The 27984-nt window shown below is 42.5% G+C and overlaps 1 protein-coding gene and 1 long non-coding RNA gene across 1 annotated transcript; one reads left to right on the top strand and one right to left on the bottom strand.

Moving 5' to 3' along the window:
* Positions 1-27984, bottom strand: part of Erich1 (glutamate-rich 1) — a gene marked incomplete at its 5' end in the record, with an annotated part of 52793804 nt that overhangs the window by 41208964 nt on the left and 11556856 nt on the right.
* LOC148000541 (uncharacterized) lies at positions 458-2961 on the top strand. The gene is made up of 2 exons (XR_015639879.1): positions 458-1419; positions 1911-2961. It is a non-coding gene; the product is annotated as an uncharacterized LOC148000541 (long non-coding RNA).

The following is a 27984-nucleotide window of genomic DNA, read 5'->3' as shown; positions in this document are numbered from 1 at the left end:
GCCCCTCTCTTTACTCCCATTGTCCAGCCCAGCTGCTGTTAACCGTTGTGTATGAAGAACTCCAGGTTAGTGAATGACCCTGTCTGAAGCAGGCATTAACAAGAAAGCTTTACCTTAGATCCTGAAGAAAAATTCTCCCTTTTGCTTAAACATTCACAGCTTCTAAGGAAGGGACAACACAGAGTAGGAAAATGTAGGGGCTGAGGGTGGTGAGCATACAGGCCTGCTAGCAAGCTGCGCGTGGGCAGTGGCGCAGCTCAGGCCAAGTCAGAGTAAGAGGAGTTTCAAGGTGATGAGGCCGGCTGGGGTTGGCGCTTTGACAACAAAAAGATAGCGTAGAGTTAGTGGTTGTATTATGAGATTTTTGGCCCTAAAAAAAAAAAAAAAAAAAAAAAAATTCCAGTTGCTGCCTTCAGTGGCCAGACCTTCAACACTTGCTTGCAAAAGGAGAGTGTTCATTAAGAGAAGTTCTTTAAAAGAGCCTGCCTTATCTGCTGGCCCTATTCCAAAAGAGGAGTTGATCTCCAACATTAAGTAACCTTCCCTGTTAGTCATCATTGACATGGAGAGTGCCTTTGATCCTATCCCCACAGCAGCCAGTTCCTGCCCCTGTGGTCAAAATGCCCCAGGTTGGGGGGCAGAGAAGCCCCTAAAATAGTTTCAAAGAATCTGCAACAAACTGTGAAGAACTTTGTTTTGCCAGTCAAAATTTAGAATTCAGGCTTTGGCTGTGGCCAAGGTCAGGATTAATGTTTTCTTTTCCATGGGCCCTTAGCCCACTGAGACAGTTTGGTGAAGGACTACTACTGCAGTCCTGATATTCAGAGACATGGAGAGAGCTATAGTTTTTTTTTTTATTAAAGGTTGGTACTATAGTATTAACAATCTCTTTATTAGATGTAAGAGACAAGAAGCCCCAGGTGAACTGGTTACAATTCTTTTGTCAGCTGCTTAGTATCTAACACTCAGGTTCTAACCGTCTCTCCATCCTTTTGTTGTTATTAGTTCTTACTAGAAGCCTAGTGTCCTTCAGAGGCTGGGTTTATTGAGAGACAGAGCCACTGAGCTGGCACTAAAGGAAGGTACTCCTTAAGGGAAAATCTAAGTCCAGAGAGACAGCCGGTAACAGATAGGCTGCCCCTCTGCTCACTTTTCTGTTTCACAGACACAAGGCCTTTTTGTCCCAAGAAAGCCTCCTGGCTTAGCTGTGTGACTAAATGCTATTTGTCCTCTTCAGTGGACCTTTATTCTCGAGATTCCCTTGTTTTCTCACCATCCCATTTGAGATGCTTGTTAGTAACTGTTACAGGTCTTCTTTACCACCGAGGAAAGATGGAATCCTACTAGAGGCCAGAAAAAATGTTCCAGACATGGATGGAAGGCCCTCACTTCTGCCTGTTGACTTCAAAACGCCTAAAGGTAGGGAGTGCCAGGTCTGCCGCCAGGCTCCAAGGGTGGGTCTCTGAGGGGCTAGAAAATGCCCCACCAATCTGGCTAAGATAAGGAAAGGATATAAAGAGAATGTTACAGAAATTTAAAGGGTTAAGTTAAGTTGCTGAGAGTTAGTACAAGTTACAGAGAAAGAGGTAAAAAGAACAGGAAGCTAGGGAAGAAAAGACAAAAAGAAGTTAGAGAGCTAAAGAGAGATAAAAGACAAGAGAGGAACATATACTGGCCACAGTAGTTAGGGAACCTAGGAAGATAGTACCTGGCAACAGAAGAGAATTCCTGGCTAAAGATCAGTGTGCCTAATACGAAGAAAAAGGACACTGGGTCAGGGACTGCCCAAGAAAGAACAAGAGGGGCCACTGGAGAGCTTCTTGGTCCTAGAGTGCTGGCTATGTACAGAGATAGAAGGGAAGTGTGGATACAGGGACCCAATGCTCTGTGCTCCTATGCCCCCCCCACAGTGGGCCAATATCCAAAGACCTTGAGTGCAAGGGCTACTGGCAACGAACAATACTTATGGACTGCCCGAAGAACAGTGGACCTTGGCATGGGACAGGTAACCCACCCACTAGTTCATGGTCATCCCTGACTGCCCCTATCCCTTGCTCATGAGAAAATTGCTCTCCAAAATGGCTTACATGGGCTAAAATGGCTGGGTGAGGCCATGTGTATGCATATCTACAGACTGTGTATGTGGAGCTTAAGACCTGTCTCAGTGCACCAGTACCTGATGCTGGGAGATGTGTGTGTGTGTGGCTTAGTGCCGTTCTGCCTGGAACACATCATTTCTGCCAGCTGGGCTCTGACAACTATCACCCAATCCAGGACTTAAACTGCGGTAGAGTGGCTGATGTTTTGCCTTTAAATGAAATGTCCCAGAGGATGGGATCACTGATCAGCTGACATGGACTAGATTCTCCACCTGTTGGGGGCAATCTGGTCACCTTGCTGCCCAATCCTGACCTGGAGCCACCACAGCACAAGTGTCAAGCACTGGCAGAAGCCCATGGGTGGAGGAAAGACCTCTGCGACTGGCTGATTGACCCCTGCTGAAAGCCGAGGACCTTGTCCACAGACGGGAACAGTTCTCTTCATGAAGGTCAGAGATAAGTGGGTGCTGCCGTGGTGGACAGCACAATGTCATCTGGGATGGCTGAACTTCTACCCCCCAGCACATCAGCGCTGCAGATGCCTTTACCATCTCTTGGATGCCCTGGTGAAGCCAACAACTGTGAGTACTATTCATTGCTCAGGATATCAGAAGGAAGAGATTCAGTGGCATGGGACAGTAACAAAGCAGATAAAGTGGCTCGGAAAATGGCTATGCAGGAGCCTATCCTGGTTACAGGCGTACAAGAGACAGCCACTGGGAACTGGGATTGGACTAAGGGATGGCCTCACTTAAAATGTACAACAGAAGAAAAGGCCCAAATTGCTTAAACGAAAAAGAAAAAAAAAGAAAAAAAAAGACAATGACACACTTGAGGGAAAACTATATTCCTCAGAGAAAAATATGTCAGTAAGTAAATGCTTAGCAAGAAAACAGGACAAAGAGAACCTAGAGAGTTTAGTCAAAAGTCGAAGTGAACTTCACTGAGATAAAACCAGGAAAATATGATCACAAGTATCTCCTAGTGCTTGTAGATACCTTTCCAGGAATAGACAAAAACTTTCTTCACCAAACAAGAGACAGCCTCTACAATCATCAAGAAGATACTGGAAGAAATCTTTCCCCCCCGATTTGGATTGCCCAAGGTAATCTGGTCAGACAATGGCCCTACTTTCCTTGCCAAGGTAAGCCAGGGTGTGGCCAAGTATTTAGAGGTCGATTGGAAATTACATTCTATTTACAGACCTCAAAGTTCAGGACAGGTAGAGTAAATAAATAAAACTCTAAAAGAGACCCTGAACAAATTGACCATGGAGACTGGCACAGACTGGGTGACACTCCTTCCCTTTTGCTCTCTTCAGAGCAAGAAATACCCCTTCCAGATTCAGCTTTACCCCCTTTGAGATCTTATATGGGGCCTCAGATCCTCTGACTGTATTTGATGATGTTGCTGAACCAACATGTCATAGTAATAATGATTTATGTGTCAGGCTAAAAGACCTACAGGTGATACAGAAAGAAATCTGCTCACAGCTGGCAGCAGCCTATGCCCTGGGGACCCCCGAGACATCTCATCCATTCCAGGTTGGAGACTGTAAATATATACAATGACACGGAGCCCAGACACTCGAGCCTTGCTGGAAAGGACCGTACCTGGTGCTGCTGACCACCCTGACAGCCGTCAATTCTCAGCCCTCACCAGCCGCATACTAGCTGTTGGGGCTGAGAGTTGGGACCTAGAGGGACACTCAGATCTTCAAAAAAGCTCCCTAGACTTACACATCAGATAAGTGACTGGGAGGTTGTTATAATGCTCACTTGAGGAGTGTGCTTTAGAAACAAGAATTTCATGTTTGCCCTGGGTTCCATCGAGAAAAATATAGAGATAGGCTTGATTTCTATTACAAATGATGTAACATTACATATGTTAATACTCCTAACACTTCTTGGGACTGTGCCTCAGGGACCATAAGTTTAAAAGTTCTAAGATAGTCATGACCTTGGTGTATAGGTTTAGATAGTGTTCAGATTAGAATCCTAAAGACTTTTTAGCTGACCTCCAAGAATACCTAACCTCCCTCTCAGAGGTAGTCCTTCAAAATAGGAGAAGATTAGACCTGATATTCCTTAAAGAAAGAGGGCTATGTGCTGCTTTGAGAGAAGAATGTTGTTTTTACCTCGATCACTCCATTAAAGATTCTATGGCTAAACTTAGAGAGAGGTTGGACAAGAGACGACGAGAACGAGAAACCACTGATAACTGGTTTCAAAGCTGGTTCGATAGGTCCCCATGGCTTACCACCCTGCTGTTAGCCTTAGCTGGTCCCTTGATTATCCTCCTCCTTTTGCTCACTGTTGGGCCCTGCATTATTAACCGCCTTTTTGCTTTTATTAGAGAACGGATTAGTGCTATACATGTCCTTATGTTGAGACAACAGTATCGGGCTGTATCAGGCTATACGGGGTGAAGAGCCTCTAGACGCTAGACTCATCATGTAGTCCTAAGATTAGGACTATTCACAAGGAGTAGAGGGGAATGAAGGGTTAAAATTTCAAAAAGTTAGTCTCAAACAAAGTCCAGACATGCCTGAGAGAATTTGAGATAGGGCTCACCGGCCCGACTATCAGCTCCCAAGGACACTGGCCATCTGGAGCCACCCCCTCCCCTTCCTTCACTCCCTGCTGCAGTGAGATGAGTTGCCCTGCCCACATTGCTGAGATGCTAGATTACACTTATGCTTTGTTGATGTAACTCTGTGCCAAAAGTAACTGTGCACCCTTTGTATTAGCCAATTATGTGTATTCACACGAAACCCCTGGTTTTCCCTATATAAGCTCCTGCCTAGAGAGGCTCAGGGCTTGACTCAATCTCCTGTGTGGGATGTGTGTCAGCCCGAGATCCCGTAAATAAAACTGCCTCTTGCTGATTACATCAAGACCGGCTACTCGTGTTTCCTGGGGGTACCCCAACCTGTGACTGGAGCGAGAGTCTCCCCAAAATCTGGGGGTCTTTCACAACTTCTTTTAAATGCAAAGCAGGATAAAAGTTTCCAACCGTTTCTAGTTCTCACCAGCTGCTATTTCTCTAGCCATAGCACATCTTGGATCAAAGTGACCCAAACCTCCTTGGAGACTGAGAAATCTGTCAGCAGTCCAACTCTTAGACGTGTTAGAGGTGCTGCTGTCTAATTAAGCTATAAAGAAAGTTACTTTCTCATGAGAAAATGACCATGAAGTCCACGTCCTCAGGTTCGCAGCTTATTTGGGAGACGGAGCACCAGGATCCTCTGCTTGAGGAAGTTGCCGCCTCTGTATCTCAGTGTGCTGAGAGTGACCGAAACATCCTAGGGTGCCTTGCAGCTGGCAAGCTAGGAGCAGTCGCCTCATGACATTTCTCTAAATTAAAGAATGGCTAAGCAGACAGAGGGACCTGTGGCCCTGAATAGTCAGAGAAATGCTGCCCTCTGTGGATTGGCTCCTACCTTTGGGCTATCACAGGCAAGGGAAAACTCTCAATATTTGCACCAGATCCAGTCTTTTCCAATAGTTTGGCCTGTGCCCTAATTAACTTAAAAACACTTAATAATTTTAGTATTAATTTATTCCACATTTCAGCTACATAATTCAGTCTGTGCCTAGAATGGGAAAAATTAAAGGAAGTAAATTCTTAGTAATCTCAGATGTAAGAGTCAGGGACTTTAGAGAATTATACAGCCTTTGTTGTATAACTAAACCTTCAAGAAGTTCCTCTTAAACCTTGAGTGTAACCAAGCAAGACTGAGCCAGAAAGCAACATTCTGGTTCACTTTTATACTAGACTCAAGGACAATCATATACAATACACACATCAATCACAGACATTTTCTTTTGTCCTCTCCTGCTTACATGGAAAGCAATGGAGCCAGAAACTCAGATGATAAACTTCAGTCCAAACACAAGAAGCCAATTAAAATAACAGCAATAAAGAAACCTGGTTTGATGGCACACACTTTTGCTGGGGGGACAGAGAATCCATATCCTCCCTACCCAGCTAGCCGGGCTGGGTATTAAGACAGATTAATATTCCTAGTCAAATGAAAACTCCCATTTTATAAAAACTGGTGGATGGCACCTGAAGAGTAAACCCCAAGGTTGTCCTCTGCCCTGCACACATGCAAGCTCACATATGCAGAGCCACAGGACCAAACTAGCCTGTAAAAGGTTTTTCATGAGCCAGGAAGATAGCTCAATGGGTAAAGGTTCTTGTGTGGCCAAGCCTGACATAATCAGTTCACTATCTGGGACCTACCCAGAAACCTGACTCCTACCAGATGGCCCTGACCTCCATGCTTTGAGGTTTGGTCTGTTGCTCTGTATTGTAATGCTAACTGCAGGCCTCCACGGCCTGATTGTCCCAGAGACAAGAGAGTCCACATGTAGACCCAAGTGATACTATGTAAACTTGTGTACCCAAATTATTTCTGATAAGTGAATAAGGATTCCAACAGTCAACAGCTGGGCACAGGCAGGGTTTAGCATCCCAGGACTTCAGGCATCCAAGAAGAACCATGAGTAATAAAGAAGGTGAAGGGAGTAGGAAGCTGCCATGGGTCAGGTGGGTTGGCTAATTGGAGTTAAAAGCAGCCCAGATGAAACACAGCAAATTATATAGTGGGATTATTATCAGGGAAACAGACATAACAGCCAGAGGGTCCATGGCTGCCCACCTCCTGTGCTGATTAAGGCTTAATGTAAATATGAAGCTTGTGGGTATCTTTTATCTAGGAACTAAGTGGTCAGAGGCAGGGGAGAAAACCTGGGTTGGGATTAAATAATTTCTACCACATCTACACTCACAATTCCTGCCCCTTTACACACACACACACACACACACACACACACACACACACACACACACATAAATAAATGTAATTTTAAAAAGGGGGATAAGGAACTTGTCATCAACCATGGAGATCCAAGTTCTATTACTAAAACCCATGTGGTAGGAGGATGACCTCCTCACTCATTGTCCTCTGACCTCCATATATGCACACTAACACATATATGCATATGCACACAGAATATGATAATGTATCAATTAACGGATTAATAAATTAATTAAAGGTTTTTCAAATCATCTGTTCTTGGCCCCCGCTCACTTCTGTCTTTGGTTTACACAGCTCACTTCCCCACATCTGCCTTTCCTTCTCGCATGCCTTTCATGCTTGCATGTGTGTTTCTCCTCTCTTAGTGTCCATGTTTAAATCTATATTCACTTGTTTATAAACTACAGATCTGGTGGCTAGACACATGGTTTCCTGGTTAAAAGAACTTGCTGTGTGATCATAAGGCTTGGAGTCCAAATCCCATCATCCTGCAAACACCAGTCACTACATCTGCCAGGAATCAGACAACATCCTCTTGGGCAGAAATAATGAAATACTGCCAGTAATTTGGAGGAACACACACTTAGAAATATATGGCAAAAATGCAAAATTTGTCCTTTTAAAATGTAGCTCACAAAAGTGTTAGGACCTGGGTTATGAATCAAAGGGAAGTAAAAATTCTGGTTCCTTTTATATCATGCAAGCCAACCAAGTATTGTTATCTCTGTAAACCTGTTCCTTTGTCTGTAAGCCAAATTTAAATAGTGCTTTGGGATATTAAATGGGAAACCACTTAGCAAAGAGTTCAGGAGCATAGTGCATACTATGGAATTCACTAATTATTATTAAGTTTTGGAACAAATGTTAAAAAACAAGTAGGGTTTCATGTTCATTTTTAAGTGTCAGGCACAAGGCTTACAATCCTATGATATAAGGTTGAGACTAAAAGGAATTACAAAACATTACTTGCCAAGGACAAATCCTAAGTAAAAATACGCTCCAACTTGAGAACCAAAATACAACATGTAGGAAAGCTCCTTGTACAAAATGGAGTAAAACATCACACTAAAGATAATAAGACACCTCTCCTTCCTGAACACTACAAGAAACAGAATTCCCTGAGATCTTCTAGGGTTTTCCTGTCTGGTTAAAGGAAGCCCCAGTAAGTTCTCTTGTAACCACAATCGTATTTCCAGTAGAACATCAAAGCAAAACCTAGGAAAGGCATCTGTAGCTTTCCCATTCTCAGCAATTCATTTTTTTTTAAATTTGCTATTATTTTTTTTTTATTAACTTGAGTATTTCTTATATACATTTCAAGTGTTATTCCCTTTCCCGGTTTCCGGGCAAACATCCCCCTCCCCCCTCCCCTTCCTTATGGGTGTCCCCCTCCCAACCCTCCCCCCATTGCCGCCCTCCCCCCATAGTCTAGTTCACTGGGGGTTCAGTCTTAGCAGGACCCAGGGCTTCCCCTTCCACTGGTGCTCTTACTAGGATATGCATTGCTACCTATGGGGTCAGAGTCCAGGATCAGTCCATGTATAGTATTTAGGTAGTGGCTTAGTCCCTGGAAGCTCTGGTTGCTTGACATTGTTGTACTTTTGGGGTCTCGAGCCCCTTCAAGCTCTTCCAGTTCTTTCTCTGATTCCTTCAACGGGGGACCTATTCTCAGTTCAGTGGTTTGCTGCTGGCATTCGCCTCTGTATTTGCTGTATTCTGGCTGTGTCTCTCAGGAGCGATCTACATCCGGCTCCTGTCGGTCTGCACTTCTTTGCTTCATCCATCTTGTCCAATTGGGTGGCTGTATATGTATGGGCCACCTGTGGGGCAGGCTCTGAATGGGTGTTCCTTCAGTCTCTGTTTTAATCTTTGCCTCTCCCTTCCCAGCCAAGGGTATTCTTTTTCCTCATTTAAAGAAGGAGTGAAGCATTCACATTTTGATCATCCGTCTTGAGTTTCGTTTGTTCTAGGGATCTAGGGTAATTCAAGCATTTGGGCTAATAGCCACTTATCAATGAGTGCATACCATGTATGTCTTTCTGTGATTGGGTTAGCTCACTCAGGATGATACTTTCCAGTTCCAACCATTTGCCTACGAATTTCATAAAGTCGTTGTTTTTGATAGCTGAGTAATATTCCATTGTGTAGATGTACTACATTTTCTGTATCCATTCCTCTGTTGAAGGGCATCTGGGTTCTTTCCATTTTCTGGCTATTATAAATAAGGCTGCGATGAACATAGTGGAGCACGTGTCTCTTTTATATGTTGAGGCATCTTTTGGGTATATGCCCAAGAGAGGTATAGCTGGATCCTCAGGCAGTTCAATGTCCAATTTTCTGAGGAACCTCCAGACTGATTTCCAGAATGGTTTTACCAGTCTGCAATCCTCAGCAATTCATTTTTATTTCATTCTAGACTTACCGATAAACTACTTAGAAAGGCAATCAAATTTTGGTAGGCAGCAAAATTTCACTCAAAAAATAAATAAAAATGAATTCTATTTTATCTTTTGACAACAATGAGAAGTGTCAGAGAACAAGAAACAGTAACACACCTTTAATCCCAGCACTCTGGAGACAGAGGTAGGTAGGCAGATCACTTGACTTTGAAACCAGGCTGATCTATAGGCTACTCAGGAAAAGTTTGTGCATCACTGAAAAAAATCCAGCCTCCAACAGAAGGAGAGAGAGAGAGAGAGAGAGAGAGAGAGAGAGAGAGAGAGAGAGAGAGAGAGAGAGAGAGAAAGAACCGATTTTGTTAAAAAGTTTGGATTATCTGTTTATGTTTCTTTGCTTGGGGACTGGAGTGCAGAGGGTTTTCTAGCAAAATAAAGCAAGCAGAATTTACTTATGAAGCCTGCAGGCTCATTTCCCACAGCAGTACTATCCACCCCACTGCTAAAGTCTGCAGAGCATCAATGGAGGGGGTATGAAACTTCTCTAGTTTTCTTTCAAGCTGTAAAGTGCAGGCCAGTAGCATCCTCAATGCTGCCTCCCAAAGTGGCATCTTCATCTTATACCATCTCATCCCATGTGGTTGGGGGAATGAGAAGGATATGCAGGCTCTGATGCTGTTTCCACTGTGTTTACTTTCCAAATGCTTTTATATCCTTTCTGTTTTCGTGTTCCCCTTATAACAAAAGCCTCTGTGGCACTATTTCTATGTAATTGTCTCTAGCTTGTCACTACATGAGTACATGGTGTCCAGACTCTGCTGACTTTAATAGATACCAGAGAAAATTCAAGATCCACACCCCAGACCCCTCTGCCTTTATCTTGCTAGTTTCCACTCCAGCTCAGTAGTGCATCGTGAGAGGATTCTCAGAGAGGTGTGTGGACGGTCTAGTTTCTGATGTACAAGCTCTGTCTACATCACTTCCTCAATGACAACCCCTCAAACCCTAGGATATGCACCCTAGTAATGTGAGACAGCCAGTATGAAGCCCCTGACTTTTGCTTAGGGCAAACATTTAAGCAGGCATACCCTGATCTCAGGTGCAGGGAAGTTTGTCTGCCTGACAGGTGGCTTATGGAGGTGAGTAATCCCTACTTAAAGGTGGACTTGTCAAAAGAAAGAGACCAGAGCTGAGTCTTACATTCTTAGAACTTCATATCTTATCAAATACACTTCTGGGCTGCATGCTTTCAGTCGCCACATATTCAAGTCACCAGTTTTGTCTGTTTATTTGTTTGTTTGTTTCCAGTATTGGACAGAGAGAGGTAGCAGTTCTACTGTGTTCTGTGTTTCAGACATATGACTGGATGGTTGCCTTTCTGTCTCTACTTCTGCAGTTAGACCATCAGGCTGGCTTAGTAAATTGGAATCCTCATTTTGTAGTTCAAAAGTGATTTTTTCCCACTTCTAATTGTAGCATCAGCATCTCAGTACAAGTTTAGTTTATACATAGTCTAGGATTTCTTAACAGAAAACATATTGATACCCTCAGCATTAGAACTGAGACATAAAGCTTGGCTAATTTTCAGTTCCTGTTCTTGAGGCCATTGTATTGGGAACATCATGTGATTAGTAATTGCACGTCAACTTGGTCAGGCATGGGATGCCCGGGAGCTGACTAAATAGTATGTCTTACCATATCTGGAAGAGTGTTCTAAAGAGCTTAGCATCCACTCTGGTGGACTAAAGGACATAACTGCTCCTCTGTGTGTGTGTGTGTGTGTGTGTGTGTGTGTGTGTGTGTGTGTGTGTATGTATGTGTGTATGTGTGTATGTATGTGTGACATCTGGCCAGTTGCTGGCTGAATAGAAAGAGGAATATAGGTGAAGGTTGATTCCTAGCTTGATTTGGGGGATTGATCTGTCAGTGACATTTTTAATTCTCAGGCTGTCAGGCTGACTAGATCTCAACTGTGAGCTCTACTGTTTTGAGATTTCTTTCAAACATAACACTGGCTTTACAAGTAGACACACATAGAGAGCCACATGTAAGTCAAGGGCTGGAATACAGACTGAGAAAACTGTTCCTAGACAGTTTTGTAGCTTGAGTGTGAAATACACTATTGAAAAAAACATTGTGCATCATATGACTGTGTATACAGAACACACATACAGAGAGAGACATATACAATTGGTTCTATTTCTTTCATTTCTTTGAAGAACTCTGACTAATACTTAGTACTTGAAATCTGAAATTCATAGTTGTCTTTATTTCTTCTATCTGTAAGTCAGAGGCAAGTTACTTGCTATAGGTCATTCTTCAAAGGAAGGCAAAGATAAACATGAAGGAAAGGAGAATGTCTTGGAGGATGTTAACACTGGGCTTGCATAGTTCCATTGGCAGGACTCGTGTCTTTCAAAACACTCAGTCTTTACTTCCTGATTTATACACATGTCTAAATGTTTTCAAAGGGAGTTCTAAGAACTCCATCTGTGCCTGGTAGTAAACTAGACAAGGCTCACACCATTCACTGTAGCAAACAGAAGTCACTGAAACCTGGAGATTAGATTTAAAGGATGTGCACTGTCATCCACACAGTCCACAGAGTCCTGTGAAGTTTCTATGTTGCTGGCTATTGGATGTTTGCTATCCTCCAGCACCATCAGTCACTATCCTTGGTTCTTGTTTTGAGCCTGAACCTCATTGAGGACCTCTGAGAACGGCAGTCTGAGTAGATCTCTGGTCATAGAGGATAGCAAGAAAGATGAGAACCATGAAGGTAACCTAAAACTCACAAAGGACTGAAGCCTTTGAGGATACACTGGATGTGCACATGTCTTACTGTCTCCAGCCTTAGTAGCACCAGTATCCTGCAGAGGAGCTCAATGATCTGAAAATGTACATGACTTGAGACTTGAAGAACCATTGGTGGAGACCGAGGAGTTCCAAGTGCAGATGATGCCCTATGCAGCAGGATGAGCCAGCAGGTCAGGGGGAGTGTGGGATGCCACCAGCATGCCCAGAGACTTGCATTTTGTTTTTAGAGTGGGGACACAATGATGATGCTTCTCTGCTGCCTTTCAGATGACAGGCAACATGACACTTGCTCAATCGCAAGCGAGTGCTTGTCACAAGGATTCTGGACAGTATTTTCTTCTCCTCTGGAAGATACAAGAAAACTCTACCATTCAGCCCCTCCAAGGCTTCAGGCATCTGTACGGAAGGCACAGCCAGAGGAGAGACAGTGTCAGTGCATCCACTGCTCCACCACAGTCTGCTTTCTCATTAGGAAAACAAAAGGCCTCCCAGGAATTCTGAGACCTGCACAAAAGGAGGTAGAAACAGCTTTCGAATGACTCAAAAGCATTTTTTAAAAAATCTATTGAGTGAGTTCTCATTTGAAGTTCATAGAACACTCACTTCCTAGTTTGAAAATTGGTATTTGAGGAGCAAATTAAACATCCAAACTTCATAAAATCTTCCTAAAAATGTATCTTAAGGAAACCAAATAGGTCCAAATGATGACTGTTCTACTGTATAGAAGACTGTTAATTAAGAATATGGAAAGCAATACAGAATCAGAAAAACCCACATTCTGTAATTCCTATTAAATTTAGCAATTTAGTTACTATGTTGAATTCTAATTAAAATGTTTAGCTGTTGGGACCTAAGAAAGTCACGTAGGACCAAAAGTAACCCTGCAAAGATTGCTTTCTTGTGGCTGATGGGGAAAGAGGGGCTAAGGGTTCAGTGAAAGCTCAGACTGGACCAACAAGCTCAACAGGTAAAGAAACTTGCTACCAAGTTTGGTGACTTGAGTGTGATCTCTCGAATCAGGTCCAAAGGACAGAACTCCTCCCAAAAGTTATCCACTGATGCCACACAGTGCACAGTGGAATTCGTGTGCACAAGTGCACACACACACGCACACACACACGCACACACACACACACACACACACAAAGAGAGGGGGGCATATATAAACATAATATATTTTGCAAAGGCTCAAATGTCACAGTGCCTAAGAATGAATCTTAGCATCCAGTCAGAGTTGCAGAACAGAAGGCAGAAGCAGGCCAAGTCTACAGCAAGCTAGCAAGTTTCTAAGAATGTGGATCCTGAGGCAAAACAAGGTTTGGAACCAGGGTGTGTCCAAAGAGATGGACCATAAAAGGATTTTTTGAGAACTTGATGCAGACATTTGCACTTGCACCAGAATTATTGTTAATGTTGGCATTCATTCCACACTCCACTGAGCCAAGCTCCCTGGGCAAGCCATCCCCAAATAGGACTTGGAAGTGCCATTTCCACATCTAGGTACTAGGATAATGAGTCCCACCTCTAAATCCCCTGCCTGTGAGTTCAGAGCATTCCAGGGGTATCTGAAAAGATCTTCCCAGTACAGGCCCAATACCTCTGAGACCGTCTCATGCTCTTCCTACCCCAGCTTTAGTCTCCTTGATGGTGACCTGGGCCCTTGAAAACAAAAGAAGTAAAAAGTTCTTAAGAAGCTGTTGCTTTTGTTTAGCTTCTGGTTCTTAGTGGCTTTCCCATTTCCCTTTGCAACTGCAAGAGCGGGAGAGACCGATTTCTGAGTTGTGCTGATTTGTGCTATAATAGGCTTGGTAATGAGAAAGCACAGTGCCTCCCTTTGTAGCCTCAAACTCCAGGCTCTCCTGTCTCAGTTCCCCAAGCATCAGGAGGGCAGGTGTGCGCTGCCACAGCGCTAGCAGGAACAGGAAGATTTCTGTGTTCTGTCATCTTCATGGGCTGAGGCTGAGCCTGGAGTCTCCATGTCAGTAGCATCTTTCAAGGCTGTTCCTCTGCAGCTCTGAAACCTTTTTTTTTTTAAATATAAACCAAGTTTATTTTGCCTTTTAAGTAGTGTTCATATAGCACTACAGGTAGGTAAACAATGTGAATTAGTATACGTCATCTCAAAAGCCAGAGTTTTGTTATTGTTGTTGTCATTTTTTAATGAGTTGTGAAAATGATGCAGCCTATTCTAACAGGATAAATATTTTTAACCATTTCACTTTGAGTTAATGAAGGCTCACAAATGAGCAACACTCCTCACTGAGGAAAACAGAAAGCTGTTCTCGACAAGGGACAACTCACACACACAAGCAAAAAGAACTGTGTAAAAATAACTAACTGTTCCCATATTAAAACTTGACCACTGGGGAGATGCCTGGGGAGGTTCACTGTCAGATTATTCGAGCACTTGGGCACCCTCTAGAGGAACAACTTGAAAACCTTCAAAACTTCATTTGGAAATTAGAAAAATCCGATTTTACCTAAGCTATGAAATTTTAAGCTCAGAGGTACCACTTGGACATTTTTATTTGGAACCCTCTTCAGAAGGTGTCTTGCTCTAAAGCACCCATGAAATGGGCACAGCCACTGTCTTTACTACTGTTCCAGTCCTTTCTGTACAGCAACACAGGGACAATCATCTCCAGTTTCTGAACTGCAGTAAACTGTAAGCACTGCTATAGTGTGGGACAGCTAGCTTTCCTCCTGTTCTTAGGGATAGCATTCTTAACATTTGAATGCCTGTAGCATCGCTCATCTTTGGCCCTTCTTCCTCCCTCCTTCGTGTCCTTCTATTTGTCTGTGCTAGACAAGGTTCTGCCATTAGACTGTCACCCCATATCTGAGTTGCTTTTCATAGGATTAAATCACCAAATCATATAAAGTGACATCCCCTGAGATGACAACTTGTTTCCACGTCACTTCCTTATGGCTGTTCTTTTGAGAAAGGCTCTCAATGCACAGCCCAGACTTAACACAACCTAGAGATCCTCCTGCCTCTGACTCCCAGTCCACATTGCTTTTATCTGAGATTAGAAATATACCGCCAGACCCTGTGAGAGAGAGAGCCCAGACCCTGTGAGAGAGAGACCCAACCGCCTGGTCAGGTGGGCACTCCTGAGGCTGCAGAGCGGAAGAGACCACCAACGCTGCTCACCCCTGCCCACATCCCTGGCCCAAGAGGAAACTGTATAAGGCCTCTGGGCTCCCGTGGGGGAGGGCCCAGGAGTGGCAGGACCCCTGCCTGAGACACCGCCAGAACCTGAAGGAAACAGACCGGATAAACAGTTCTCTGCACCCAAATCCCGTGGGAGGGAGAGCTAAACCTTCAGAGAGGCAGACAAGCCTGGGAAACCAGAAGAGACTGCTCTCTGCACACAAATCTCGGACGCCAGAGGAAAAAGCCAAAGACCATCTGGAACCCTGGTGCACTGAAGCTCCCGGAAGGGGCGGCACAGGTATTCCTGGTTGCTGCCGCTGCAGAGAGCCCGTGGGCAGCACCCCACGAGCGAACTTGAGCCTCGGGACCACAGGTAAGACCAACTTTTCTGCTGCAAGAAAGCTGCCTGGTGAACTCAAGACACAGGCCCACAGGAACAGCTGAAGACCTGTAGAGAGGAAAAACTACACGCCCGAAAGCAGAACACTCTGTTCCCATAACTGGCTGAAAGAAAACAGGAAAACAGGTCTACAGCACTCCTGACACACAGGCTTATAGGACAGTCTAGCCACTGTCAGAAATAGCAGAACAAAGTAACACTAGAGATAATCTGATGGCGAGAGGCAAGCGCAGGAACCCAAGCAACAGAAACCAAGACTACATGCCATCATCGGAGCCCAATTCTCCCACCAAAACAAACATGGAATATCCAAACACAACAGAAAAGCAAGATCTAGTTTCAAAATCATATTTGATCATGATGCTGGAGGACTTCAAGAAAGACATGAACACACTTAGTGAAACACAGGAAAACATTAATAAACAAGTAAAAGCCTACAGAGAGGAATCGCAAAAATCCCTGAAAGAATTCCAGGAAAACACAATCAAACAGTTGAAGGAATTAAAAATGGAAATAGAAGCAATCAAGAAAGAACACATGGAAACAACCCTGGATATAGAAAACCAAAAGAAGAGACAAGGAGCAGTGGATACAAGCTTCACCAACAGAATACAAGAGATGGAAGAGAGAATATCAGGAGCAGAAGATTCCATAGAAATCATTGACTCAACTGTCAAAGATAATGTAAAGCGGAAAAAACTACTGGTCCAAAACATACAGGAAATCCAGGACTCAATGAGAAGATCAAACCTAAGGATAATAGGTATAGAAGAGAGTGAAGACTCCCAGCTCAAAGGACCAGTAAATATCTTCAACAAAATCATAGAAGAAAACTTCCCTAATCTAAAAAAAGAGATACCCATAGGCATACAAGAAGCCTACAGAACTCCAAATAGATTGGACCAGAAAAGAAACACCTCCCGTCACATAATAGTCAAAACACCAAACGCACAAAATAAAGAAAGAATATTAAAAGCAGTAAGGGAAAAAGGTCAAGTAACATATAAAGGCAGACCTATCAGAATCACACCAGACTTCTCGCCAGAAACTATGAAGGCCAGAAGATCCTGGACTGATGTCATACAGACCCTAAGAGAACACAAATGCCAGCCCAGGTTACTGTATCCTGCAAAACTCTCAATTAACATAGATGGAGAAACCAAGATATTCCATGACAAAACCAAATTTACACAATATCTTTCTACAAATCCAGCACTACAAAGGATAATAAATGGTAAAGCCCAACATAAGGAGGCAAGCTATAACCTAGAAGAAGCAAGAAACTAATCGTCTTGGCAACAAAACAAAGAGAATGAAAGCACACAAACATAACCTCACATCCAAATATGAATATAACGGGAAGCAATAATCACTATTCCTTAATATCTCGCAACATCAATGGCCTCAACTCCCCAATAAAAAGACATAGATTAACAAACTGGATACGCAACGAGGACCCTGCATTCTGCTGCCTACAGGAAACACACCTCAGAGACAAAGACAGACACTACCTCAGAGTGAAAGGCTGGAAAACAATTTTCCAAGCAAATGGTCAGAAGAAGCAAGCTGGAGTAGCCATTCTAATATCAAATAAAATCAATTTTCAATTAAAAGTCATCAAAAAAGATAAGGAAGGACACTTCATATTCATCAAAGGAAAAATCCACCAAGATGAACTCTCAATCCTAAATATCTATGCCCCAAATACAAGGGCACCTACATACATAAAAGAAACCTTACTAAAGCTCAAAACACACATTGCACCTCACACAATAATAGTGGGAGATTTCAACACACCACTCTCATCAATGGACAGATCATGGAAACAGAAGTTGAACAGAGATGTAGACAGACTAAGAGAAGTCATGACCCAAATGGACTTAACGGATATTTATAGAACATTCTATCCTAAAGCAAAAGGATATACCTTCTTCTCAGCTCCTCATGGTACTTTCTCCAAAATTGACCATATAATTGGTCAAAAAACGGGCCTCAACAGGTACAGAAAGATAGAAATAATCCCAAGCGTGCTATCGGACCACCACGGCCTAAAACTGGTCTTCAATAACAATAAGGGAAGAATGCCCACATATACGTGGAAATTGAACAATGCTCTAGTCAATGATAACCTGGTCAAGGAAGAAATAAAGAAAGAAATTAAAAACTTTTTAGAATTTAATGAAAATGAAGGTACAACATACCCAAACTTAGGGGACACAATGAAAGCTGTGCTACGAGGAAAACTCATAGCGCTGAGTGCCTGCAGAAAGAAACAGGAAAGAGCATATGTCAGCAGCTTGATAGCACACCTAAAAGCTCTAGAACAAAAAGAAGCACATACACCCAGGAGGAGTAGAAGGCAGGAAATAATCAAACTCAGAGCTGAAATCAACCAAGTAGAAACAAAAAGGACCATAGAAAGAATCAACAGAACCAAAAGTTGGTTCTTTGAGAAAATCAACAAGATAGATAAACCCTTAGCCAGACTAACGAGAGGACACAGAGAGTGCGTCCAAATTAACAAAATCAGAAATGAAAAGGGAGACATAACAACAGATTCAGAGGAAATTCAAAAAATCATCAGATCTTACTATAAAAACCTATATTCAACAAAACTCGAAAATCTTCAGGAAATGGATAATTTCCTAGACAGATACCAGGTACCGAAGTTAAATCAGGAACAGATAAACCAGTTAAACAACCCCATAACTCCTAAGGAAATAGAAGCAGTCATTAAAGGTCTCCCAACCAAAAAGAGCCCAGGTCCAGACGGGTTTAGTGCAGAATTCTATCAGACCTTCATAGAAGACCTCATACCAATATTATCCAAACTATTCCTCAAAACTGAAACTGATGGAGCACTACCGAATTCCTTCTATGAAGCCACAATTACTCTTATACCTAAACCACACAAAGACCCAACAAAGAAAGAGAACTTCAGACCAATTTCCCTTATGAATATCGATGCAAAAATACTCAACAAAATTCTGGCAAACCGAATCCAAGAGCACATCAAAACAATCATCCACCATGACCAAGTAGGCTTCATCCCAGGCATGCAGGGATGGTTTAATATACGGAAAACCATCAACGTGATCCATTATATAAACAAACTGAAAGAACAAAACCACATGATCATTTCATTAGACGCTGAGAAAGCATTTGACAAAATTTAACACCCCTTCATGATAAAAGTCCTGGAGAGAATAGGAATTCAAGGCCCATACCTGAAAACAGTAAAAGCCATATACAGCAAACCAGTTGCTAACATTAAATTAAATGGAGAGAAACTCGAAGCAATCCCACTAAAATCAGGGACTAGACAAGGCTGCCCACTCTCTCCCTACTTATTCAGTATAGTTCTTGAAGTTCTAGCCAGAGCAATCAGACAACAAAAGGAGATCAAGGGGATACAGATCGGAAAAGAAGAAGTCAAAATATCACTGTTTGCAGATGATATGATAGTGTATTTAAGTGATCCCAAAAGTTCCACCAGAGAACTACTAAAGCTGATAAACAACTTCAGCAAAGTGGCTGGGCATAAAATTAACTCAAATAAATCAGTTGCCTTCCTCTATACAAAAGAGAAACAAGCCGAGAAAGAAATTAGGGAAACGACACCCTTCATAATAGACCCAAATAATATAAAGTACCTCGGAGTGACTTTAACAAAGCAAGTAAAAGATCTGTACAATAAGAACTTCAAGACACTGAGGAAAGAAATTGAAGAAGACCTCAGAAGATGGAAAGATCTCCCATGCTCATGGATTGGCAGGATTAATATAGTAAAAATGGCCATTTTACCAAAAGCAATCTACAGATTCAATGCAATCCCCATCAAAATACCAATCCAATTCTTCAAAGAGTTAGACAGAACAATTTGCAAATTCATCTGGAATAGCAAAAAACCCAGGATAGCTAAAGCTATCCTCAACAATAAAAGGACTTCAGGGGGAATCACTATCCCTGAACTCAAGCAGTATTACAGAGCAATAGTGATAAAAACTGCATGGTATTGGTACAGAGACAGACAGATAGACCAATGGAATAGAATTGAAGACCCAGAAATGAACCCACACACCTATGGTCACTTGATTTTTGACAAAGGAGCCAAAACCATCCAATGGAAAAAAGATAGCATTTTCAGCAAATGGTGCTGGTTCAACTGGAGGGCAACATGTAGAAGAATGCAGATCGATCCATGCTTATCACCCTGTACAAAGCTTAAGTCCAAGTGGATCAAGGACCTCCACATCAAACCAGACACACTCAAACTAATAGAAGAAAAACTAGGGAAGCATCTGGAACACATGGGCACTGGAAAAAATTTCCTAAACAAAACACCAATGGCTTACGCTCTAAGATCAAGAATCGACAAATGGGATCTCATAAAACTACAAAGCTTCTATAAGGCAAAGGACACGGTGGTTAGGACAAAACGGCAACCAACAGATTGGGAAAACATCTTTACCAATCCTACAACAGATAGAGGCCTTATATCCAAAATATACAAAGAACTCAAGAAGTTAGACCGCAGGGAAACAAATAACCCTATTAAAAAATGGGGCTCAGAGCTAAACAAAGAATTCACAGCTGAGGAATGTCGAATGGCGGAGAAACACCTGAAGAAATGTTCAACATCTTTAGTCATAAGGGAAATGCAAATCAAAACAACCCTGAGATTTCACCTCACACCAGTGAGAATGGCTAAGATCAAAAACTCAGGGGACAACAGATGCTGGCGAGGATGTGGAGAAAGAGGAACACTCCTCCATTGTTGGTGGGATTGCAAACTGGTACAACCATTCTGGAAATCAGTCTGGAGGTTTCTCAGAAAATTGGACATTGAACTGCCTGAGGATCCAGCTATACCTCTCTTGAGCATATACCCAAAAGATGCCCCAACATATAAAAAAGACACGTGCTCCACTATGTTCATTGCAGCCTTATTTATAATAGCCAGAAGCTGGAAAGAACCCAGATGCCCTTCAACAGAGGAATGGATACAGAAAATGTGGTACATCTACACAATGGAATATTACTCAGCTATCAAAAACAACGACTTTATGAAATTCGTAGGCAAATGGTTGGAACTGGAAAACATCATCCTGAGTGAGCTAACCCAATCACAGAAAGACATACATGGTATGCACTCATTGATAATGGCTATTAGCCCAAATGCTTGAATTACCCTAGATGCCTAGAGCAAATGAAACTCAAGACGGATGATCAAAATGTGAATGCTTCACTCCTTCTTTAAAAGGGGAACAAGAATACCCTTGGCAGGGAAGAGAGAGGCAAAGATTAAAACAGAGACTGAAGGAACACCCATTCAGAGTCTGCCCCACATGTGGCCCATACATATATAGCCACCCAATTAGACAAGATGGATGAAGCAAAGAAGTGCAGCCCGACAGGAGCCGGATGTAGATCGCTCCTAAGAGACACAGCCAGAATACAGCAAATACAGAGGCGAATGCCAGCAGCAAACCACTGAACTGAGAATAGGACCCCCGTTGAAGGAATCAGAGAAAGAACTGCAAGAGCTTGAAGGGGCTCGAGACTCCATATGTACAACAATGCCAAGCAACCAGAGCTTCCAAGGACTAAGCCACTACCTAAAGACTATACATGGACTGACCCTGGACTCTGACCTCATAGGTAGCAATGCATATCCTAGTAAGAGCACCAGTGGAAGGGGAAGCCCTGGGTCCTGCTAAGACTGAACCCCCAGTGAACTAGACTGGTGGGGGGAGGGCGGCAATGGGGGGAGGCTTGGGAGGGGAACACCCATAAGGAAGGGGAGGGGGGAGGGGGATGTTTTCCCGGATACCGGGAAAGGGAATAACACTTGAAATGTATATAAGAAATACTCAAGTTAATAAAAAAAATATAGAAATAAACAAAAAAAATGAAAAAAAAAAAAGAAATATACCAAAGGTGAAGATTCTAGTAAGAAATCTTGTCCCATAAACTCACGCCTTAAAGAGAAGGCTAAGGATGACTTAGAAGTAAAGGCAACGTATTTTTACACTCTGTTCATGGGGAGAATGAAAATCAGTAAGATAGACGGAAAGAGGACACTAAAGAAAACAGAGACCTTCCCATGAGACCTTACAGGTATCTGTTGGTTGGGGTTCTCTGTGACCTTGTAGCCCCAACATCATCTCACCTGGATGTTCTACTAACATCATGCCTGGTTGAGTTTACAGTTGTTTAAGATCAGACATATTACCAGTGTCGTAGTCAATGTTCTATTGTTATGAAGAGACACCATGACCATGACAACTCTTACAGAGGAAAATTTTTAATTGGGACTGGCTTAACATTTTCAGGGGTGTAATCTATTATTGTCATGGGGGGGTGGGAACACAGGAAACCACGGTACTAGAGAGATAGCTGAGACTTCTACATTCCAATCAGCAGGTAGCAGGAAGGGAGCAAAGACATTGGGCCTAGCTTGACCATTGTTAGATTCTCTTTTTGATCACAAAGAAACAAATAGATTTAGGTCTGTAGAGATTTCCAGGCAAATGTGGTGGTTAGGCCCTGTAATTCTAACAACCTGGAAACAGAGAATAAGTCATGGTGAAGACCAACTTCAGCCCAGAGTGAGACCCTGTCTCAAAAAAAAAAAAAAACCCACAAAGAAAAACAAAAAAACAAGACCCTAAAGAAATGTACCACATCTTGATTACATAACCTTCTGGATACCCTGAGAGATTACTGGGGTCAGGCTAGTTAGACAATAAATCTTAACAGTGAACAGCACTGATCAATCAATAGGCCTTGACTGTATATAAAGAGAAAGGGAGTTGAGCATAAGTATTCATTGCTCTCTGCGTTCTCAGAGAGGATAATACATAGACAGCTGCTCAACCTGCCATGGTGGACTGTGGCCTCCAATTGTTGGCCAACATATACCCATTCATTAAGTTGATTCTTGGGCATGTGATTTAGTAATGGGGAAGGAACTCATGTGGTAGGACATCTACAAATCCGTGTGAACATGCAGGCATGTTAAAAATAGGGAAAGGGTCCAGAGGAAACTTCATAAACAAGAAAATCTCCAAATTGAAGTCTTTAAGTATACTGTATGTACAACACCAACATTAACATGTAAAACATATCCAGATTTCAAGGAGAGACATTCTAGTCATGGTGGCACATGTTTGTAATCCTGGCACTAGGAAGATGAAGCAGGAGGATCTCTGTGAGTTTGGGTCAGCCAGGACTACATAGTCAGTTCAAAGCTACCTCATAGTTTGTCTAAAAAGAATTTTTTTTCAGTGAGATAACAAGTCCAGAATAAACAGAAAAGTCCAACAATAGAAGTGTTACTGAGGATGCAGACTGATAGGGGGCACTCAAAATCCTGGGATGTGGTGTAAGTTGGAAAACATTTTTATGCCAATAAAACTAGGTGTGCACACATCCTGTGATTGTGAAGGCACTTGCCTGTGTACACTGCATTAGAGGATGTGCCTTCTCAGATCCAAATCCTCTATTTCAAGATGCAAGAAGCAGAGCCACACTGACTGCTGGGTGAGTCTACAGGGTGAGTCTGAAGCCATAAGTGCTGTGGACCCCCCTCAGTCCTGCAATTCTTGAGGGAAACAGCTACTAATGATCTAGATTTGGTTCCTCAACACTTGGGTAAATTGTTAGTGAGAGCAGGGTGTATAGTCTCTGGGGTCTGAAAAACATTTGACTGTCATTCTTGGAATTAATCTACTGTGCATGACTAAAGGAATCTGCACCCAGGAACTACTAGCTGGTAGCTTGGTGACATTAAACATGTACCCTTTCCCTGGAGATGCCCCGGAGTGACCTTAGATTGGTCCCATTTCTAGCTGATAGAATTGGAGGTAGCACTTAGATTGGCTATGAGCTCCCTGCTTCTGATCTTTTGGATTATCAGGGTTTAATGTCTTTCCTACAAAAAAGACAACATAAAAAAAGTACAATTTATTGAGGTTGGAAGCTGGCATCATTACCATGACATCATTCTGTGAATAGCATATGAAACTGGGCTCTAGCATTCGTGTGGTAATTTGTGCCAAAACAAGTTTGCTGCGTGATCAAGACAAGAGAGATGAAGTAATAGAAAATATTTGGTAACTTAAGAACATAGGATTTTAAAGTTTTAAGCTTGGAAATTTGTTATAATCGTACAAATATTATTTTAAAATGTTTTATGTGTTCAAACATGTATGGCTTAATTAAATGATTAATGAAACATATAAATCTAAAGAAAATGAGAAAACTATTATTATAAGAACTGTGTCTGTTTTATCTTTAGTGGTTAGAGACTCTGGTGATGACCTATATTCTGTAGCCCCATTTAGCAGGGTGTGGTGACACTGGGTGCTGAGGACCACAATGTATGGGTTTTCACCATTGGTTCCAAGCTCTGTGTCAGGATCCTCTCTGTCCACATAAGATTTCCAGTCTGGAACTTTTGGTCAAGCTCAGACATGAGCAAGGGCTCAGCCTTGTGAATATTCCTCTGGGTGTGTTGCAGGGTCTTTAAGAATGTGACAGGGGGACCGGGCACGTTCTGTGTTTACCGGAAGTCCCACACCCGCGGATCCCGGCCCGCAGCAGCTCTCTGCTCCCAGACCCGGTGAGAGAGAGACCCAACCGCCTGGTCAGGTGGGCACTCCTGAGGCTGCAGAGCGGAAGAGACCACCAACACTGCTCACCCCTGCCCACATCCCTGGCCCAAGAGGAAACTGTATAAGGCCTCTGGGCTCCCGTGGGGGAGGGCCCAGGAGCGGCAGGACCCCTGCCAGAGACACTGCCGGACCCTGAAGGAAACAGACTGGATAAACAGTTCTCTGCACCCAAATCCCCTGGGAGGGAGAGCTAAACCTTCAGAGAGGCAGACAAGCCTGGGAAACCAGAAGAGACTGCTCCCTGCACACACATCTCGGACGCCAGAGGAAAAAGCCAAAGACCATCTGGAACCCTGGTGCACTGAAGCTCCCGGAAGGGGCGGCACAGGTCTTCCTGGTTGCTGCCGCTGCAGAGAGCCCCTGGGCAGCACCCCACGAGCGAACCTGAGCCTCGGGACCACAGGTAAGACCAAATTTTCTGCTGCAAGAAAGCTGCCTGGTGAACTCAAGACACAGGCCCACAGGAACAGCTGAAGACCTGTAGAGAGGAAAAACTACACGCCCGAAAGCAGAACACTCTGTCCCCATAACTGACTGAAAGAGAGGAAAACAGGTCTACAGCACTCCTGACACACAGGCTTATAGGACAGTCTAGCCACTGTCAGAAATAGCAGAACAAAGTAACACTAGAGATAATCTGATGGCGAGAGGCAAGCGCAGGAACCCAAGCAACAGAAACCAAGACTACATGCCATCATCGGAGCCCAAATCTCCCACCAAAACAAACATGGAATATCCAAACACACCAGAAAAGCAAGATCTAGTTTCAAAATCATATTTGATCATGATGCTGGAGGACTTCAAGAAAGACATGAACACACTTAGGGAAGCACAGGAAAACATTAATAAACAAGTAAAAGCCTACAGAGAGGAATCGCAAAAATCCCTGAAAGAATTCCAGGAAAACACAAACAAACAGTTGAAGGAATTAAAAATGGAAATAGAAGCAATCAAGAAAGAACACATGGAAACAACCCTGGATATAGAAAACCAAAAGAAGAGACAAGGAGCTGTAGATACAAACTTCACCAACAGAATACAAGAGATGGAAGAGAGAATCTCAGGAGCAGAAGATTCCATAGAAATCATTGACTCAACTGTCAAAGATAATGTAAAGCGGAAAAAGCTACTGGTCCAAAACATACAGGAAATCCAGGACTCAATGAGAAGATCAAACCTAAGGATAATAGGTATAGAAGAGAGTGAAGACTCCCATCTCAAAGGACCAGTAAATATCTTCAACAAAATCATAGAAAAAAACTTCCCTCACCTAAAAAAAGAGATACCCATAGACATACAAGAAGCCTACAGAACTCCAAACAGATTGGACCAGAAAAGAAACACCTCCCATCACATAATTGTCAAAACACCAAACGCACAAAATAAAGAAAGAATATTAAAAGCAGTAAGGGAAAAAGGTCAAGTAACATATAAAGGGAGACCTATCAGAATCACACCAGACTTCTCGCCAGAAACTATGAAGGCCAGAAGATCCTGGACTGATGTTATACAGACCCTAAGAGAACACAAATGCCAGCCCAGGTTACTGTATCCAGCAAAACTCTCAATTAAAATTGATGGAGAAACCAAGATATTCCATGACAAAACCAAATTTACACAATATCTTTCTACAAATCCAGCACTACAAAGGATAATAAATGGTAAAGCCCAACATAAGGAGGCAAGCTATACCCTAGAAGAAGCAAGAAACTAATCGTCTTGGCAACAAAACAAAGAGAATGAAAGCACACAAACATAACCATACATCCAAATATGAATATAACGGGAAGCAATAATCACTATTCCTTAATATCTCGCAACATCAATGGCCTCAACTCCCCAATAAAAAGACATAGATTAACAAACTGGATACGCAACGAGGACCCTGCATTCTGCTGCCTACAGGAAACACACCTCAGAGACAAAGACAGACACTACCTCAGAGTGAAAGGCTGGAAAACAACTTTCCAAGCAAATGGTCAGAAGAAGCAAGCTGGAGTAGCCATTCTAATATCAAATAAAATCAATTTGCAACTAAAAGTCATCAAAAAAGATAAGGAAGGACACTTCATATTCATCAAAGGAAAAATCCACCAAGATGAACTCTCAATCCTAAATATCTATGCCCCAAATACAAGGGCACCTACATACGTAAAAGAAACCTTACTAAAGCTCAAAACACACATTGCACCTCACACAATAATAGTGGGAGATTTCAACACCCCACTCTCATCAATGGACAGATCATGGAAACAGAAATTAAACAGTGATGTAGACAGACTAAGAGAAGTCATGAGCAAAATGGACTTAACGGATATTTATAGAACATTCTATCCTAAAGCAAAAGGATAAACCTTCTTCTCAGCTCCTCATGGTACTTTCTCCAAAATTGACGATATAGTTGGTCAAAAAACGGGCCTCAACAGGTACAGAAAGATAGAAATAATCCCATGCGTGCTATCGGACTACCACGGCCTAAAACTGGTCTTCAATAACAATAAGGGAAGAATGCCCACATATACGTGGAAATTGAACAATGCTCTACTCAATGATAACCTGGTCAAGGAAGAAATAAAGAAAGAAATTAAAAACTTTTTAGAATTTAATGAAAATGAAGATACAATATACTCAAACTTATGGGACACAATGAAAGCTGTGCTAAGAGGAAAACTCATAGCGCTGAGTGCCTGCAGAAAGAAACAGGAAAGAGCATATGTCAGCAGCTTGACAGCACACCTAAAAGGTCTAGAACAAAAAGAAGCAAATACACCCAGGAGGAATAGAAGGCAGGAAATAATCAAACTCAGAGCTGAAATCAACCAAGTAGAAACAAAAAGGACCATAGAAAGAAACAACAGAACCAAAAGTTGGTTCTTTGAGAAAATCAACAAGATAGATAAACCCTTAGCCAGACTAACGAGAGGACACAGAGAGTGCGTCCAAATTAACAAAATCAGAAATGAAAAGGGAGACATAACTACAGATTCGGAGGAAATTCAAAAAATCATCAGATCTTACTATAAAAACCTATATTCAACAAAACTCGAAAATCTTCAGGAAATGGACAATTTCCTAGACAGATACCAGGTATCGAAGTTAAATCAGGAACAGATAAACCAGTTAAACAACCCCATAACTCCTAAGGAAATAGAAGCAGTCATTAAAGGTCTCCCAACCAAAAAGAGCCCAGGTCCAGACGGGTTTAGTGCAGAATTCTATCAAACCTTCATAGAAGACCTCATACCAATATTATCCAAACTATTCCACAAAATTGAAACAGATGGAGCCCTACCGAATTCCTTCTACGAAGCCACAATTACTCTTATACCTAAACCACACAAAGACACAACAAAGAAAGAGAACTTCAGACCAATTTACCTTATGAATATCGACGCAAAAATACTCAATAAAATTCTGGCAAACCGAATTCAAGAGCACATCAAAACAATCATCCACCATGATCAAGGAGGCTTCATCCCAGGCATGCAGGGATGGTTTAATATACGGAAAACCATCAACGTGATCCATTATATAAACAAACTGAAAGAACAGAACCACATGATCATTTCATGAGATGCTGAGAAAGCATTTGACAAAATTCAACACTCCTTC

Source organism: Rattus norvegicus, chromosome 16 (genome assembly GCF_021556685.1).
Source record: "Rattus norvegicus strain SHRSP/BbbUtx chromosome 16, alternate assembly SHRSP_T2T, whole genome shotgun sequence".
In the NCBI taxonomy this organism is placed as follows: Eukaryota; Metazoa; Chordata; class Mammalia; order Rodentia; family Muridae; genus Rattus; species Rattus norvegicus.
This window is presented reverse-complemented; position numbering and strand designations above follow the sequence as displayed.